Consider the following 16182-nt stretch of genomic DNA (forward strand, 5'->3'; position numbering starts at 1 on the left):
CAACAGCCTTCTTTCCAAAAATGGAAAAGCCAATCTTCAAATTTATGTGGAAAGGCAAGAGACCCCAAATAGCCAAAGCAATCTGGAAGAAGAGTAAAGTAGGAGGACTCACACATCCTGATTTCAAAACATACCATAAAGCCACAGTAATTAAAACAGTCTGGTTGTTGTTGTTGTTGTTGTTACGTGCCGTCAAGTCGGTTCCAACTCATAGCGACCCTATGCACAACAGAACGAAACATTGCCCGGTCCTGAGCCATTCTCATGATCATTGTTATGCTTGAGCTCATTGTTGCAGCCACTGTGTCAACCCACCCTGTTGAGGGTCTTCCCGTTTTCCGCTGACCCTGTGCTTTGCCAGGCATGATGTCCTTCTCCAGGGAATGATCCCTCCTGACAATATGTCCAAAGTATGTAAAATGCAGTTTCACCAATCTTGCCTCTAAGGAGCATTCTGGCTGTAGTTCTTCTAAGACAGATTTGTTCCTTCTTTTGGCAGTCCATGCTATATTCAATATTCTTCGCCAACACCACAATTCAAAGGCCTCAATTCTTCGGTCTTACTTATTCATTGTCCAGCTTTCACATGCATATGATGTGATTGAAAATACCATGGCTTGGGTCAGGCGCACCTTGGTCTTCAAGGTGACATCTTTGCTCTTCAACACTCTGAAGAGGTCCTTTGCTGCAGATTTGCCCAATGCAATGTGTCTTTTGATTTCTTGACTGCTGCTTCCATGGCTGTTGATTGTGGATCCAAGTAAAATGAAATCCTTGACAACTTGAATCTTTTCTCTGTTTATCATGATGTTGCTCATTGGTCCAGTTGTGAGGATTTTTGTTTTCTTTATATTGAGGTGCAATCCACACTGAAGGCTGTGGTCTTTGATCTTCATTAGTAAGTGCTTCAAGTCCTCTTCACTTTCAGCAAGCAAGGTTGTGTCATCTGCATAACACAGGTTGTTAATGAATCATCCACCAATCCTGATGCCCCATTCTTCTTCATATAGTCCAGCTTCTCGTATTATTTGCTCAGCATACAGATTAAATAGGTATGGTGAAAGAATACAATCCTGACATACACCTTTCCTGACTTTAAACCTATCAGTCTGGTACTGGTATAATAACTGACATATAGACCAATGGAGTATAATTGAGAGTTCAGAAATAAATCTATACACATATGGTCAACTGATTTTTCACAAGGGTGTTAAGTCCACTCAGTGTGGAAGGAAGTGTTTAATAAATGGTGATGAGACAATTGGATTTCCAAATGCAGAAGAATGAACCAGGATCCAAGTCTCACACTGCACACAAACGGATCAAGGACCTAAATGTGATAAGTAAAACTAAAATCCTTATTAGAGAATGTATGGGACCTAGTTTTTAGCTGGCTATCAGATATGACAACAAAAGCACGAGCAGAAAGAGAAAAAATAGATAAATGGCACCTCATAAAAATTAAATACTTTTATTCATCAAAGGGCTTCATCAAAAAAGTTAAAAGACAACCTACAGATGGGGAGAAAGTGGAAATCATATATCCAATAAGGCTCTAATATCCAAAATATATAAAACACGTCTACAACTTAAAAAAAAAAATGACAAGCAACCCAATCAAAAAATGGGCAAAAGATTTGAACAGATATGTCACCAGAGAATATTCAAATGGCCAACAAGCGCCTGAAAAGATGCTCAATGTCATTAGCCATAAAACACCAAAAGCCTGTTGCCATTGAGTCGGTTCCGACTCATAGCAACCATATAGGACAGAGTAGAACTGCCCCATAGGGTTTCCAATGAGTGGCTGGTGAATTCGACCTACCAACCTTTTGGTTATCAGCCAAGCTCTTAGCCACTATTAGCCATAAAAGGAGATGCAAGTCAAAGCTACAATGAGATACTATCTTACCCCATTAGAATGGCCATGATTTTAAAAAAAATGTAAAAAAATAAGTGTGGGTAAAGTTGTGGAGAAATAGGAACCATTGCTGGTGGCAATGTAAAATGGTACAACCACTGTGGAGAACAGTTTCGTGCTTCCTCAAGGGTTGAACATAGAACTATCATGTGACCCAGCAATTACAATCCTAGGTATGTATCCACAAGAAGTGAAAGCGGGAACACAAACAGAAACCTGTTTAACTATGCTCATTGTAGCACTTTTCACAACAGCCAAAAGGTGGAAACAACCAAAACATCCATCCACAAATGGATGAATAAACAAAAAGTGGTACATACACACAATGGAATATTTTGCAACTGTAAAGAGAAATGAAGTTCTGATGTATGCCTCACCATGGGTGAATCTTGAAAACATTATACAGAGTGAAATAAGTCAGTCACAACAGGACAAATACTGCATTGTCTCACTTACATGAAATAAGCAAATATATACCCAAAACCCAAACCAAACCCAGTGCCCTCGAGTGGATTCTGACTCATAGCGACCCTATGGGACAGAGTGGAACTGCCCCAAGGAGTGCCTGGTGGATTCAAACTGCCGACCCTCTGGTTAGCAGCTGTAGCACTTAACCACTACACCACCAGGGTTTCCAAGCAAATATATATATAAAAAAAAAACCCCAAAATTAAGAGTGGTTACCAGGGGTGGGAAAAATGGAAAATGGGGAGTTATTCTTAAGGAGAACTAAATTTATCTTTTTTAAAATTTTATTTTACTGTGCTTTAGGTGAATGTTTACAGCCCAAATTAGTTTCTCATTAAAAATTTATACCCAAATTGTTTTGTGACATTGGTTGCAATTCTTGCTTTGTGGCCACACTCTCCCCCTTTCTCTTTCCACCCTGGGTTCCCTGTGCCCATTTCCTTCAGTTTTCCTGTCCCTTCCTGCCTTCTCCTCTTTGCTTTTGGGCAGGTCCTGCTCAAGCCTGATCTTGTATATATCACACCCATTTAATGATGGAGTGCTGCTGTGTACATCCAACTTTATGACTCTGTAGGTCAGAAAACACCCAGTTCATGATGGGTAGCTCAGGCCGCATGGTGACTTCGTGGCCCATGGTTAAGCGTTCATTCACTGTCATAGTTATCTAGTGCTGCTATAACAGAAATACCATCAGTGGGTGGCTGTAACAAGCAGAAATTTATTTTTTCACAGTTGAGGAGGCTAGAATTCCTAATTCAGGGCGCTGGCTCTAGGGGTAGGCTTTCTGTCTCTGTCGGTTCTGGAGGAATGTCCTTGTCTCTTCTGAGCTTTTGCTCCTGGGTGATCTTCAAGTGGCTTGACATCTTTCTTCCCCCTCTCTCCTTGTCTAATCTACTCTTCTTATGTCCTGTAAGAGATTGACTCAAGACACACTCTACACTAATCTTGTCTCTAACATAACAAAGACACCCCATTCCCAAATGGAATTATAACCACAGGCACAGAGGTTAGGATTTACAACATATTTTGGGGGGACACAATTCAACCCACAAGATGGGTATATACCCAAAACAATTGAAAGCAGGTACACAAATAGATACTTGTATACTAATGTTCACTGCAGCATTATTCACAATATCCAAATGCTAGAAACAAACCAAGTGTCCATCAATAGATGAATACACAAACAAAATAAGGTACAAACATAAAATACTACTCAGCCATAAAGAGAAATGAAATTATGATACATGCCATGAATGAACCTTGAAAACATTATGCTAGGTGAAATAAATCAGACAAAAAAAGGACAAATATGGTATGATCCCTCTTATATGAAATATCTAGAATAGACAAATGCATAATGACAAAAGTTTATTAGTGGTTACCAGGGAATAAGTTGAGGAGGGAATGGGGAGCTATTGCTTAAGGGGCACTGAGTTTCTGTTTGTGATGATGGAAAACTTGTAAATAGATAACAATGATGATTGCAGAACATGAATGAATGTAATTAATGACACTGAATTTTACACTTAAAATGGTTAAAATGGCAAATTTTTAGTCACATATATTTTACCACAATAAAATTTAACAAAAACAACAACAAAAAGACAAGAGTGGATACTGAGGGGGAAAAGGGGTAGATTGTCCTGAATGTTATCTCTTTGCCCGCCCCATGCTTACTGACCACCATACTTCATCCTTCTCTGCACTTCAGGTGGCCTAGGTCTCTGAGCTACATCACCAGGGATCCTTGCCTTCTAGTTTCTGATTGGATTTTGTCGATGGGAGGTAAGAGTAGTTCAGAGGTCAGAAGTGGAGACATGCCAAAGGGTTCATTGCCCTTGCTCCTTCCTGCAGCCCTGTGGTTTGGCAGTGGTTGCAACTTCTACTCAAGGCTGAAACTTCTTTCCGATGGACCAGTCCTACAGCTACAGCTTCCTGCACATCAGTCCTTGGTGGCCTTCCTTTAATCTGCGGAAGCTTTGTAGATAGTCCCTTAAATCGCCATTTTTGAGTGTGCTATTTATTTCCAGCTAACAGATTCCCATTGCCACATATGCCCTTTTGTGGAAAGTTAAACTTTAAGAGGAAAATAAAAGATCTCCAAATGGACTTTTTTCCAAAGAAATATCCAAAGAAATTTTCTAAGAACTAGACTTATAATGAGGGAAAGACCTGTGAACTTCACATAAAATTTTCAAAATCCTATCAACAAACTTTATATAGTTTTCTACCCACAAAATCACCATGTTTGGTCTTGCTCCATATGACATGGAATCATATTATAAAAAGTTAATCAATATTTCAAGTACTTACCCATACAAGAGTCTGCAGAAAATACAAAGCTAATGTGATTATTTTGCTAGATGAGTGGTGGCCAACATTGATGCGTCTCAGATCCTGAAAGTTTATCCTGGATAGGGGGTTGTCAATCAATTTACATTTTTGTAAGTTTGATATCAACTGTCCATTTGCCTTGATAAGTCTGTAAGGAAGTAATATGACAGCATACAGAAAAATTTTAAAATATGGAATTCGCTTCTGAATTGTTTTTAAAGTATACTTAAGAATAAATACAGTCATGAAAGCATTTTAGTGCATATTATTTTACTGTCACATGACAAATGTCTTGTTATTCTTACTACAGATTCCTTCCAAAGGAAGCAAGGCTGTTAACATTTAATTTTAAATAGATTATTATTAATTTTCAAGAAAAAGTCTTATTTATCCTTATTATTGTCTATATAGCACAGAATGAAGTGATATGATTAATTAAATTGCCATGGAAATGAAGGCTGAAATGACAATACCTGATTCACTCTGATTCCTAAAATTCTATTTTGGGATCTAAATTAGCTGCTTTAATCCATTGGTCTACTCACTTTCACTGCCAAGGCTACTCACTTTCAGCTTCTAAGAAAAATTATCCCTGTTCTGAGATTTCCTACCCACGCCCTATATCACCCCACGGCTTCTCTCACCTGCTTGCAATCTGTTCATCCTTGGTAGTATGTTGGAACCCTGCTTCCACCGATACCATCTGTCCCTGCAGGGAATCTGCTTCACACATCCACAGCCCCTAATATCTGCAGTACTCATTAGCAGGAGTCACTTAGGCGGTTAGTGGTTTCGTTTGATGGACTCTTTTTACCAGACCAAGTGACATTCTCCAGAAAGAGAAACCTTCTTGTAATAATTCACACAAGTACTCACATGTATAATTATTATAATTATTCACATGTAGTATCCAGTATGTAGTCACCCATAAAAAATGGTCAATAAATGTTTGTGACTATTTCTGAGCAAATGAACAGCCTCATTCCAGTCATCCTCTTCATCTGCTCCCTGTGAGCTGTCGCAAGAACATGCCACATTGGGCCTATTGCCTATGCTGAGTATATCTTTAATCAGGTATTGAATTTCTATGTGTAGGAAGAGCCTTAAGCTAAGATTCAGGTTGTTGTTATTGTTCTTAGGTGCCATTGAGTTGGTTTTGACTCACAGCAACCCTACCTACAACAGAACGAAACACTGCCCGATCCTGCGCCATCCTCACAATCCTTGTTATGCTTGAGATCATTGTTGCAGCCACTCTGTCAATCCATCTCGTTGACAGAATTCCTCTTTGTCAATGATCCTCTACCTTCTCCAGGGACTGGTCCTCATGATACCATGTCCAAAGTATGTGAGATGAAGTCTCACCATTCTTGCTCCAAAGAACATTCTGGCTGTACTTCTTCCAAGACAAGATTTGTTTGTTCTTTTGGCTGTCCATGGTATAGTCAATATTCTTTGCCAACACCATAATTCAAAGGCATCAATTTTTCTTCTATCTTCTTTTTTCATTATCCAGCTTTATGAGTTGATATTGACTGTTGTCTCTGAGCCATCAATAAGTTATTGTATTTATTTATTTTATGTTTCCTTACTCTGTCCTAGCTTCTTGTTTTGTTTTGCTTTGATATGCCCAAATAGGCTGCTGCTGTGAGCTAGTTTAAAGCTGTAATGTCCTGTCACCAGGTAGTTAGTGCTGTTACTAGGTATGTGAGCACAGGAGTCCATTTAATTTTCTTGTATGGATTCAGCTTAGGTGTCCAGGTAGTTGGTCACCAAGTGTGTGGTGCAGGTTCTCACCTACAGTCCTAGATGGGCAGGTGTGATTGGTGTGGACACAGGTATCTGGCTGCAGTTGGGGGTTATGCCCTGAGCAAGACAGGAGCTGACAGCTGCCCCTGAGTGTCTGTGAGGAAAGTGTGTCCCTGTTCCCTAGAGCGTGTAGGTGGGTAGGTTTTACAGCTGGACTATGGGCACCCAATGCTATTGGCTGAAAGGACTGGGAGGCACCACTCATTCTTGGACCCCTGTTGCAGGTGGCTAGTTGGCATGGGTGGAGCCACCAGTCCTCAGGCCCCTGACATGGGCAGGTGAGGACCCTGCTTAATAGGCAGAATGGTGTCAAATGTCACGAACCTGCCTCTCCACCATATAGCTGAAACAGTTGAAGTTAGACTTCAGGTATATACCTGGTTGTACTCTGCTAATGAGGGCCTATGCTGCTGAAATGGGCCCACACAGGTCTATGCAGGGGTGAAAGGCATTCAAAGTCCGTGGACCCCTTATGTCTGAGCCTAGGTGAAGGAGTTGTGTTTGTCTTGAGTTCCCGGCTTAAGGGAGCCGGCAGATTACTTTTTTTTCCCTGTTTGTTAATTTTTTCCCTCTCCAAGGTGAGGAGAACGGCTCAGGGTGCATGATGGGTCCTACTTCTGGCCCAGGAGAAGTGACAGTCTCTGACGCCAGCTCTAACCCAGTACAGAGTGGGGAGGAGGCAGGTAAGTGGGAGACAGGTTTTTTCCAAAGGGGTGTTTTTTGATCTGCTTGGTAGGTTAGACTCATGTACTTATCTTTTGCTAATTGAGCACTGCTTTTCATTGGTTCTAGAGGCATTAGTAGATTCTCTGCCTCTCGGTCTCTCCCCATGTGGAAAGCACGACCCAAATGCCACTGCTTGCATCACCGCTGATGCCAGCTGATCCCAGCCTGCAGGGTGCCGGTTCCTGCTGGGTCAGGTCTGGCAACTCCTCACTGCTTATAAATGGTCTCTCCCTCCCCCTGGCACACAGTCAAATTCCTCAACTTTGCCTTTGATGTTCAGGGCTCCTAGATTGTCATATATAATTGACTCACTTGTTTTTTTGGATCTTTGTTGTAAGAGGGACCACTGGAAGTGTCTGACTACTCCACCATCTTGGCCCCGCCTCTCATTATTGAACTTTCACATGCATATGAGGTGACTGAAAACACCATGGCTTAGGTCAGGCTCACCTTTGTTCCTTAAAGTGATATCTTTGCCTTTTAACACTTTAATGAAGTCTTTTGCAGCAGATTTGCCCAGTGCAACGTGTCATTTGATTTCTTGACTGCTGCTTCCGTGGGTGTTGATTGTGGATCCAAGTAAAATGAAATCCTTGACAACCTCAATCTCCTCTTCTTTTATCACAATGTTACTTATTGGTTCAGTTGTGAGGATTTTTATTTTCTTTATGTTAAGGTGTAATCCATACTGAAGGCTGTGGTCTTTAATCTTCATCAGTAAGTGCTTCAAGTTCTCTTTGCTCTCAACAAGCAAGGTTGTGTCATCTGCATAGTGCAAATTGTTAATGAGTCTTCCTCCAATCCTGATACCCCGCTCTTCATCATATAGTCCAGCTTTTCAGATTCTTTGCTCAGCATACAGATTAAGTAAGTATGGTGAAAGAAGACAACACTGATGAACGCCTTTCTTAACTTTAAACCATGCAGTATCCCCTTGTTCTATTTGAACAACTGCCTCTTGGTCCCAGCACAGATTCCTCATGAGAACAATTAAGTGTTCTGGAATTCCAATTCTTTGCAATGTTATCCATAATTTGTTGTGATCCACACAGACGAATGAATGCCTTTGCATAGTCGATAGAACACAGGTGAACATCTTTCTTGTATTCTCTGCTTTCAGCCAGGACTCATCTGATATCAGCAATGATATCAGATTCAGGGTATCTGAAATCTAATCCTGGCAGAATTGTTAGCTTAATGGGAAACTGGATATATTCCGTGTCTCAGTTTCCTTATTTGTGTCATGGGAATTGAGATAACTTTCCCACCATAGGGAATTGTACTGAGAATCACATAATAACAAGACAAAAAAAAAAAAGAAATCATTAAGCCAGGGTTGGATTTAGACCACTCCTCAGGGTAATCTTACCTCCAAGATATGGTGGTACTGGAGCTACACCCAGAAAGGATGAATTTTATATCCAGTAACCTATTTCCAAGTTGGTTGCCTCTGCCTTCCACAACCTCACTTGCAACTTTCTTCCAAAGGCAATTCACTGATTATCTGTGCCGATTGTAGTACTGTAAACTCAACCTTTCTTTAGTCTATAATAGAATGATTGGCAGCTAATCAAGAGGCTAAAGATTCATGGTGCTCTATTTTCTCTGTAATCTGAGGCTAATAAATAATATAACCCAGTAGCAATTGTGTGTGTGTGCATTTAAACCTTTGTGATCACACAGACCATGTATGTCTTATTAAAAAATAACTGACTGCAGTTCGCTTTAATCACACAGGGAACTGACTAATGCAAAAGAGAATAAAAGGCATTTACATTCGGTTTTATTTTATTGTTCTATAAAGACTGGGATGCAGTCCCTACTTGAAATAAGGCAACTAACCTTGCACATAAGGAACTAGGGACTATATACAACACTAGCTGTGTCCCCACATCTCCCACCTGATCAGGGCTTTGCCTGTGCTTTACAAACTTCTTTGTGGAGTTTATTTAGTTTTCTTTTGTTACATTTTAAAGCTTGCTTCTGAAAACGCTAAGTGGTTGGTGTCATGGGTTGAATTGTGTCTCCCCAAAATATATGTCAACTTGGCTGGCCCATGATTCCCAGTATTGTGTGATTGTCCACCATTTTGTTATCTGATGTTATTTTCCTATGATGTGAAAGAGGTGGGATAGGCAGCAGTTACGTTAATAAGGCAGGACTCAATCTACAAGATTGGATTGTGTCTTGATCCAATCTCTTTTGAGATATAGAAGAGAGAAGCAAGCAGAGAGACAGGGGGACTTCATACCACCAAGAAAGGAGCGCCAGGAGCAGAGGGTGTCCTTTGGACCCAGGTTTCCTATGCCGGGAAGTTCTTAGTCCAGGGAAAGATTGATGAGAAAGACCTTCCTTCAGAGCCAACAGAGAAAGACTTCTCCTGAGCTGACACCCTGAATTTGGACTTCTAGCCTGCTAGACTGTGACAGAATAAACTTCTGTTTGTTAAAGCCATCCATTTGTATTTCTGTTACAGCAGCACTGGATGACTAAGATAGTTGGTACTGGTGGGGTCTAGGAAAGTTTCAGAATCCAGGGAACTGGCAGAGTTGAACAGAGGGACTGAGCTCCAAAGAAGGCAAGGGTGTCCTTTCCACCTCAGTCCTGATCTCTGAGCTGGAAAGAAAGAATTACCAAGAGACGCATGGCCAGTCCTTCATGATTGCAAAGTCCAATCTTCTCATTAGATAGCTGCCGTTAAGCCCCCTCCAACTCATGATGACCTTATGTAAAACAGAAAAAAATGTTGCTCAGTCCTGTGTCACCCTCACGATCAACACCATGTTCCAGTCCATCGTTGTGGCTATTTTGCCAATCCATCTCACCAAGGCCTCATTTGCCTTCATTGGCACTCTACTTCACCAAACTCGATGCCCTCCCCTAGTGATTGAATCCTCCTGATGATATGTCCAAAGCAAATGAGTCAGACAATGTTCTGTTGTGATCCATAAGGTTTACATTGTCTACTTTTTGGAAGTAGATTGCCAGGCCTTTCTTCCTAGTTTGTCTTAGTCTGGAAGCCTTGCTGAAACCTGTCCACCATGAGTGGCCCTGTTGGTGGCATAGCTTCTAGCATCATAGCAACATGTGAGCTGCTACAGTACAATAAACTGAAAGGTGGTGGAATCTTTTCATTAAATGCAGCTAAACACCTAAGGATTTGTTTCAGAATTTCTCTGTATAGATTATTTTTAATACAGTAAGAAAAAAGTGTTTTGTCATGCCAAGTTTCCAAAAACTTTGCAAGTTTTAATTTCTACAACATGGAATTCCTGCAGCCAAGGACTTCCAAATAATATTAATAATGATGATGATAATGATGACTGACTTACAGTTTAAAGTCCTGGCAATAGATTGAAGTATGTTTTGATATGAAGCTGTAGCCTTCTGACTCTAATCCTGATTTCTTCTAGGAAAGGAATTCACAAAAAATATTACTGAATTGCTTCATTTCACTTTGGAGAAATTTTCAGAGGCATCAATTAGAAAGATTATTTTCAGACGAGAGAAAAGGAAGTCCAGGGGCCTCTGGAGAGTGTGGAGGAGGAAGCTAGGTTTCAATTTTTCTGAAGTTAAGTCTTGAAAGAGTGTTTTTTCGTCATGTTGAATTGTTATTTTTTGTCTCATTTACATTCTACCTCTACTATGTGCCAACAATTGGCTTAGGACCCAGAGATGAATAAACTAAAGCTCTCCCTTCAGGGACCTCATTGTTGTTGTTAGTGGATGTCTAGTAGATTCTGATTCGTGGAAACCCCGTGTGTTACAAAGTAGAACTGCTTCATAGGGTTTTCTTGGCTGTAATCTTTTTTTTTTTTTTAGTTTTTCATTCAAAAATTTATACACAAATTGTTGTGTGACATTGGTTGCAATCCCCACAATGTAGCAGCACTTTCCCTCTTTCCCTTTACACTCTGGGTTCCCTGTGTCCATTCCTCCAGGTTTCCTGTCCCTTCTTGGCTTGGCTTTAATCTTAATGGAAGCAGACTGCCAGGCCTTTTCTTTTGCAGTTTGAACTACGAACCTTTAGGTTAGTAGGTGAGTGAAAACTGTTTGCACCACTTAGGGAACTCATAGGGAGAAATTAATGCAAGTTAACACCCCCTGGTGGGAGAGGGCACCAGTGATCAGCTTTCAGGAGAGGGGCAAGGTAGCCTGCACATGAGATCAATGGAGATACTCAGATGAGCCAGCCTAACTCACCGAGTGAAAGTGATAGAAAGTCTCACAAATGAGGTGTGGTTGAGTTGGTACTAAAAGATGAGCTTCCCTGAAAGTTAAGCAGGGCAGAAGGGTATTCCACAGAAAGAGACCACTAGGTAAAGGAGCAGAAGTGTGAGAGTGCATTTCTTGAGAAAAGATCCTTTATTAAAGTGCTGCCACATGGCTGGAGGGCAGGTACATGTGGAGGAGAGGAGGAATGAGGCCAAAAGGGCAGCAAGAGCTGAGGATGTGGGGGGGAGGCTGCTGAGTTTGGGAAAGGAAATGACTAAAAGATTTTAATTCGGGAGATGGGGCCAAGATGGTGGAGTAGTTAGACGCTTCCAGTGGTCCCTCTTACAACAAAGACCAAAAAAAAACAAGTGAGTTGATTATATGTATGACAAGCTAGGAGATCTGAACATCAAAGCCAAAGTTAAGAAATTGGACTGAGTGGCAGGGGGAGGGAGAGACAGTTCAGAAGCAGTGAGGATTTGCTGGACCTGTCTTGGAGGGGACTGGCTCCCTGCAGGCCCAATCCCCTGGCACAACCGTGGCGAGGCTGGCTGTAGTGTTTGGGAGGCATTTTCATCAGCAGGAGAGTGTAAGTGGCACAGAATCTACTCACACCTCCGGAATCAACAAAGAACAGTGTTCTCTGCAAAAGATAAGTACTTGTGTTAATTTACCTCATGGGCTAAAAAGCACCCCTTTTGAAAGAACTCTCTCCCATTTATCTGATCCCTCCTCCCTCTGTTCCAGCTCCCAAGCTGGCTTCAGTGGCCGTCGCTTTCCCTGGGCCTTGGAGAAGGAAAAAATTAACAAATGGGGAAAAAATAATCTGCCAGCTCCCCTAAGCTGGGAACTCAGGACAGAAGTGGCTCCTTTGCCTGGGTACAGGCACAAGCAATCCATGGGCTTTGAATGCCTTTTATCCTTGCATGGACCTGTGTGGGCCCATTTCAGCAGTTTAGGCCGTGGTTGGCACAGTGCAACAGTGTATATACCTGAGGTCTGACTTCAACTGTTTCGGCTGTGTGGTGGAGAGGCGGCTTTTTTTTTTTTTAAATTGTACTTTAGATGAAGGTTTACAGAGTAAACTAGTTTTTCATCAAACAGCTAGTACACACATTGTTCTATGACATTGGTTAACCCTACGACATGTCAACACTCTCCCTTCTCAACCCTGGGTTCTCTATTACTAGTTTTCCTGTTCCCTCCTGCCTTCCAGTCCCTGCCCCAGGGCTGGTGCACCCCTTTAGTCTTGTTTTGTTTTATGAGTCTGTTCAATCTTTGGCCGAAGGGTGAACCACAGGAGTGACCTCATTACTGAGCTGAAAGGGTGTTTGGGGGCCATACTCTCAGGGTTTCTCCAGTCTCTCTCAAGCCAGCAAGTCTGATCTTTCCTTTTGAGTTAGAAGTTTGCTCTACAATTTTCTCCAGCTCTGTCTGGGACCCTCTACTGTGATCCCTGTCAGAGCAGTCAGTGGTGGTAGCCAGGTACCATCTAGTTGTACTGGACTCAGTCTGGTGGAGGCTGTGGTTGATATGGCCCAATAGTCCTTTGGATGAATCTTTCACTTGTATCTTTAGTTTTCTTCATTCTTCCTTGCTCCCAAAGGGGTGAGATGAGTGGAGTATCCTAGATGGCCACTCACAGGCTTTTAGGACCCTAGACGCCACTCACCAAAGTAGAATGTAGAACATATTCTTTATAAGCTGTTATGCCAATTGAGCTAGATGCTCCCCGAGACCATGGTCCCCACAGCTCTCAGCCCAGCAATTTGGTCCCCCTGGGAGTTTGGATGTGTCTATGGAGCTACGATGACCTTGCTTGTACAGGTTGTGCTGGCTTTCCCAGTATTGTATACTGTCTTACCATTCACCAAGGTTCCCACGTTTATATTGTCTTTTAAGTGTTTTCCATCCCCACCCCTCCTCCCTTGTAACCGTCAAAGATTGCTTCTTTTTGTATGTAAACCTTTTCATGAGTTTTTACAGTAGTGGTCTCATATAGTTTTTGTGATTGACTTATTTCGTTCAGCATAATGCCCTCCATATTTACCCATGTTATGAGGTGCTTCACAGATTCATCATTTTTCTTTCTCATTGCTTAATACTCCATTGTGTGTACGTACCAGAGTTTGTTTATTCATTCATCTGTTGATGGGCATCTGGGCTGTTTCCATCTTTTTGCTTTTGTGAACAATGCTGCAATGAACATGGGTGTGCATGTGTCTATTCATGTAACGACTCTTATTTCTCTAGGACATATTCCTAGGCGTGGGATTGCTGGATCATATGGCAATTCTGTATCTAACTTCCTAAGGAAGTACCATATCATTTTCCAAAATGGTTATATCATTTTGCATTCCCACCAGCAGGGCATAAGAGTTCTGATTTCCCTGTAAGAGAGGTGGGTTTTTGATGTTTGACACCACTCTACCCATTAAGCAGGGTCCTCACCTACCCACATCAGGGGCTGGAGGATTGGTGGCTCCACCCATGCCAACTAGCTACCAATGACAGGGGTCCAAGGACAAGTGGTGCCTCCAAATCCTTATAGCCAAAAGCATTGAATACCCATGGTCCAGCTGCAGAGCCCACCCACCTGTGTGCTCTAGAGAACAGGGACATACTCTCCTCACAGACACTCAGGGGAATGTTGTCAGTCCCCTGCCTTGCTGAGAGCGTGACCCCCCCCTGCTGCAACCAGATACCTACACCTACACTAGTCACCCCTGCTCCTCTAAGACTGTAGGTGAGAGCCTGAACCACACACTTGCTGACCAGCTACCCAGACTCCTGAGGTGAATCCATACAAGAAAAGTGAATGGACTCCTGGGCTCATATATCTGATAACATCTCTAGCCATCTGGTGTCAGGATGTTAGAGCCTCAAAGGTGCCAATAATCAAACTAGCTCTCTCAAGCAGCCTATTTGGGCTTATCAAAACAAAACAAAGCAAGGAGCTAGGACACAGTAAGCAAACATAAAATAAATTAATACAATAAGCTATAGATGGATCAGAGACAATGGTCAATATTAAAGCACATAAAGAAGCAGACTATAATTGCATCAACAAGCTCCCAAAACACAGATTCAAGGAATCTTCCGGGTAAAGATATCTTTCTGAAACTACCAGAGGTAGCATACAAAAGATTAATATACAGAACTCTGCAAGAGATCGGGAAGGAGGTCAGGCAAAATGCAGAACAAGCCAAGGAACACACAGATAAAGCAGTGGAGGAAATTAAGAAGGTTATTCAAGGGCATACTGACAAATTTAATAGGCTGCAAGGATTCATAGAGAGACAATGAACAGAAATTCAGAAGATGAACGATAAAATTACAGAATTAGAAAACTCAATAGAAAGTCAGAGGAGCAGCATTGAGGAAATGAAACTCAGAATTAGTGAGATTGAAGATAAAAAACTTGGTACCAATATATTTGAAGAAAAATCAGATAAAAGAATTTTAAAAAATGGAGAAACTCTAAGAAGCATGTGGGACTCTATCAAGAGAAATAACCTACAAGTGATTGGAGTACCAGACCAGGGAAGGAGACTAGAAAATACAGAGAGGATTGTTTGAGATTGGTTGGCAGAAAATTTCCCTGATATCATAAAAGATGAGAAGATAACTATCTGACATGCTCATCAAACACCATACAAGGTAGATCCCAAAAGAAAGGCACCAAGACATATTATAATCAAACTTGCCAAAACCAAAGATAAAGAGAGAACTTTAAAAGCTGCTAGGGATAAATGGAAAGTCACCTACAAAGGAGAGTTAATAAACATAAGCTCTGACTACCTAACATAAACCATACAGGGAAGAAGGCAATGGGATGACATATATAAAGCCTTGAAGGAAAAAAATGGCCAGCGAAGAATCATATATCTAACAAAACTGTCTCTCAAAAATGAAGGCGAAACTAGGAAATTTCCAGATAAACAGAAATTCAGGGAATTTGCAAAAACCAAACCTAAACTACAAGAAATACTAAAGGAGTCCTCTGGTTAGAAAATCCGTAACATGGGATAACAACCCAAGACTAGAACACAGGACAGAGCAACCAGATATCAACCCAGATAGGGAAACCACAAAAATAAATCAAGATTAAAAAACACTCAAAACAGGGAAACAGTGATGCCATTATGTAAAAGATGACAACATTAAATCAATAAAGAGGGACTAAAAAGTGTAGTCATAGGTCTTTCACACAGAGAGGAAGTCAAGGCGATTTAAAGAGATAAAAGTTTGGTTTAAACTTAGAAAAACAGGGGTAAATGTTAAGGTAATCACAAAGAAGACTAACAATCCTACAGATCATAATAAAATACAAGAAAAACGTAAAGACTCAGCAAAAACAAAATCAACCACAATGAAAAAGAGGAAAAGACAATATATAAAGAAAAACTACTCAGCACAAAAAATTAAGTGGAAAAAAGAAACTGTCAACAACACACAAAAAAGACATCAAAATGACAGCATTAAACTCATACCTATCCATAATTATGCTGAATGTAAATGGACTACAGGGACCAACAAAGAGACAGAGAGCGGCAGAATGGATTAAAAAAAAATGATCCATCTATATGCTGCCTACAAGAGACACGCCTTAGACTTAAAAACACAAACAAACTAAAATTCGAAGGGTGAAAAAAATATATCAAGCAAACAACAATCAAAAAAGAGCAGGCATAGCAGTATCAATT

The sequence above is a fragment of the Loxodonta africana genome, chromosome 14 (assembly GCF_030014295.1).
Source record: "Loxodonta africana isolate mLoxAfr1 chromosome 14, mLoxAfr1.hap2, whole genome shotgun sequence".
Classification (NCBI taxonomy): Eukaryota; Metazoa; Chordata; class Mammalia; order Proboscidea; family Elephantidae; genus Loxodonta; species Loxodonta africana.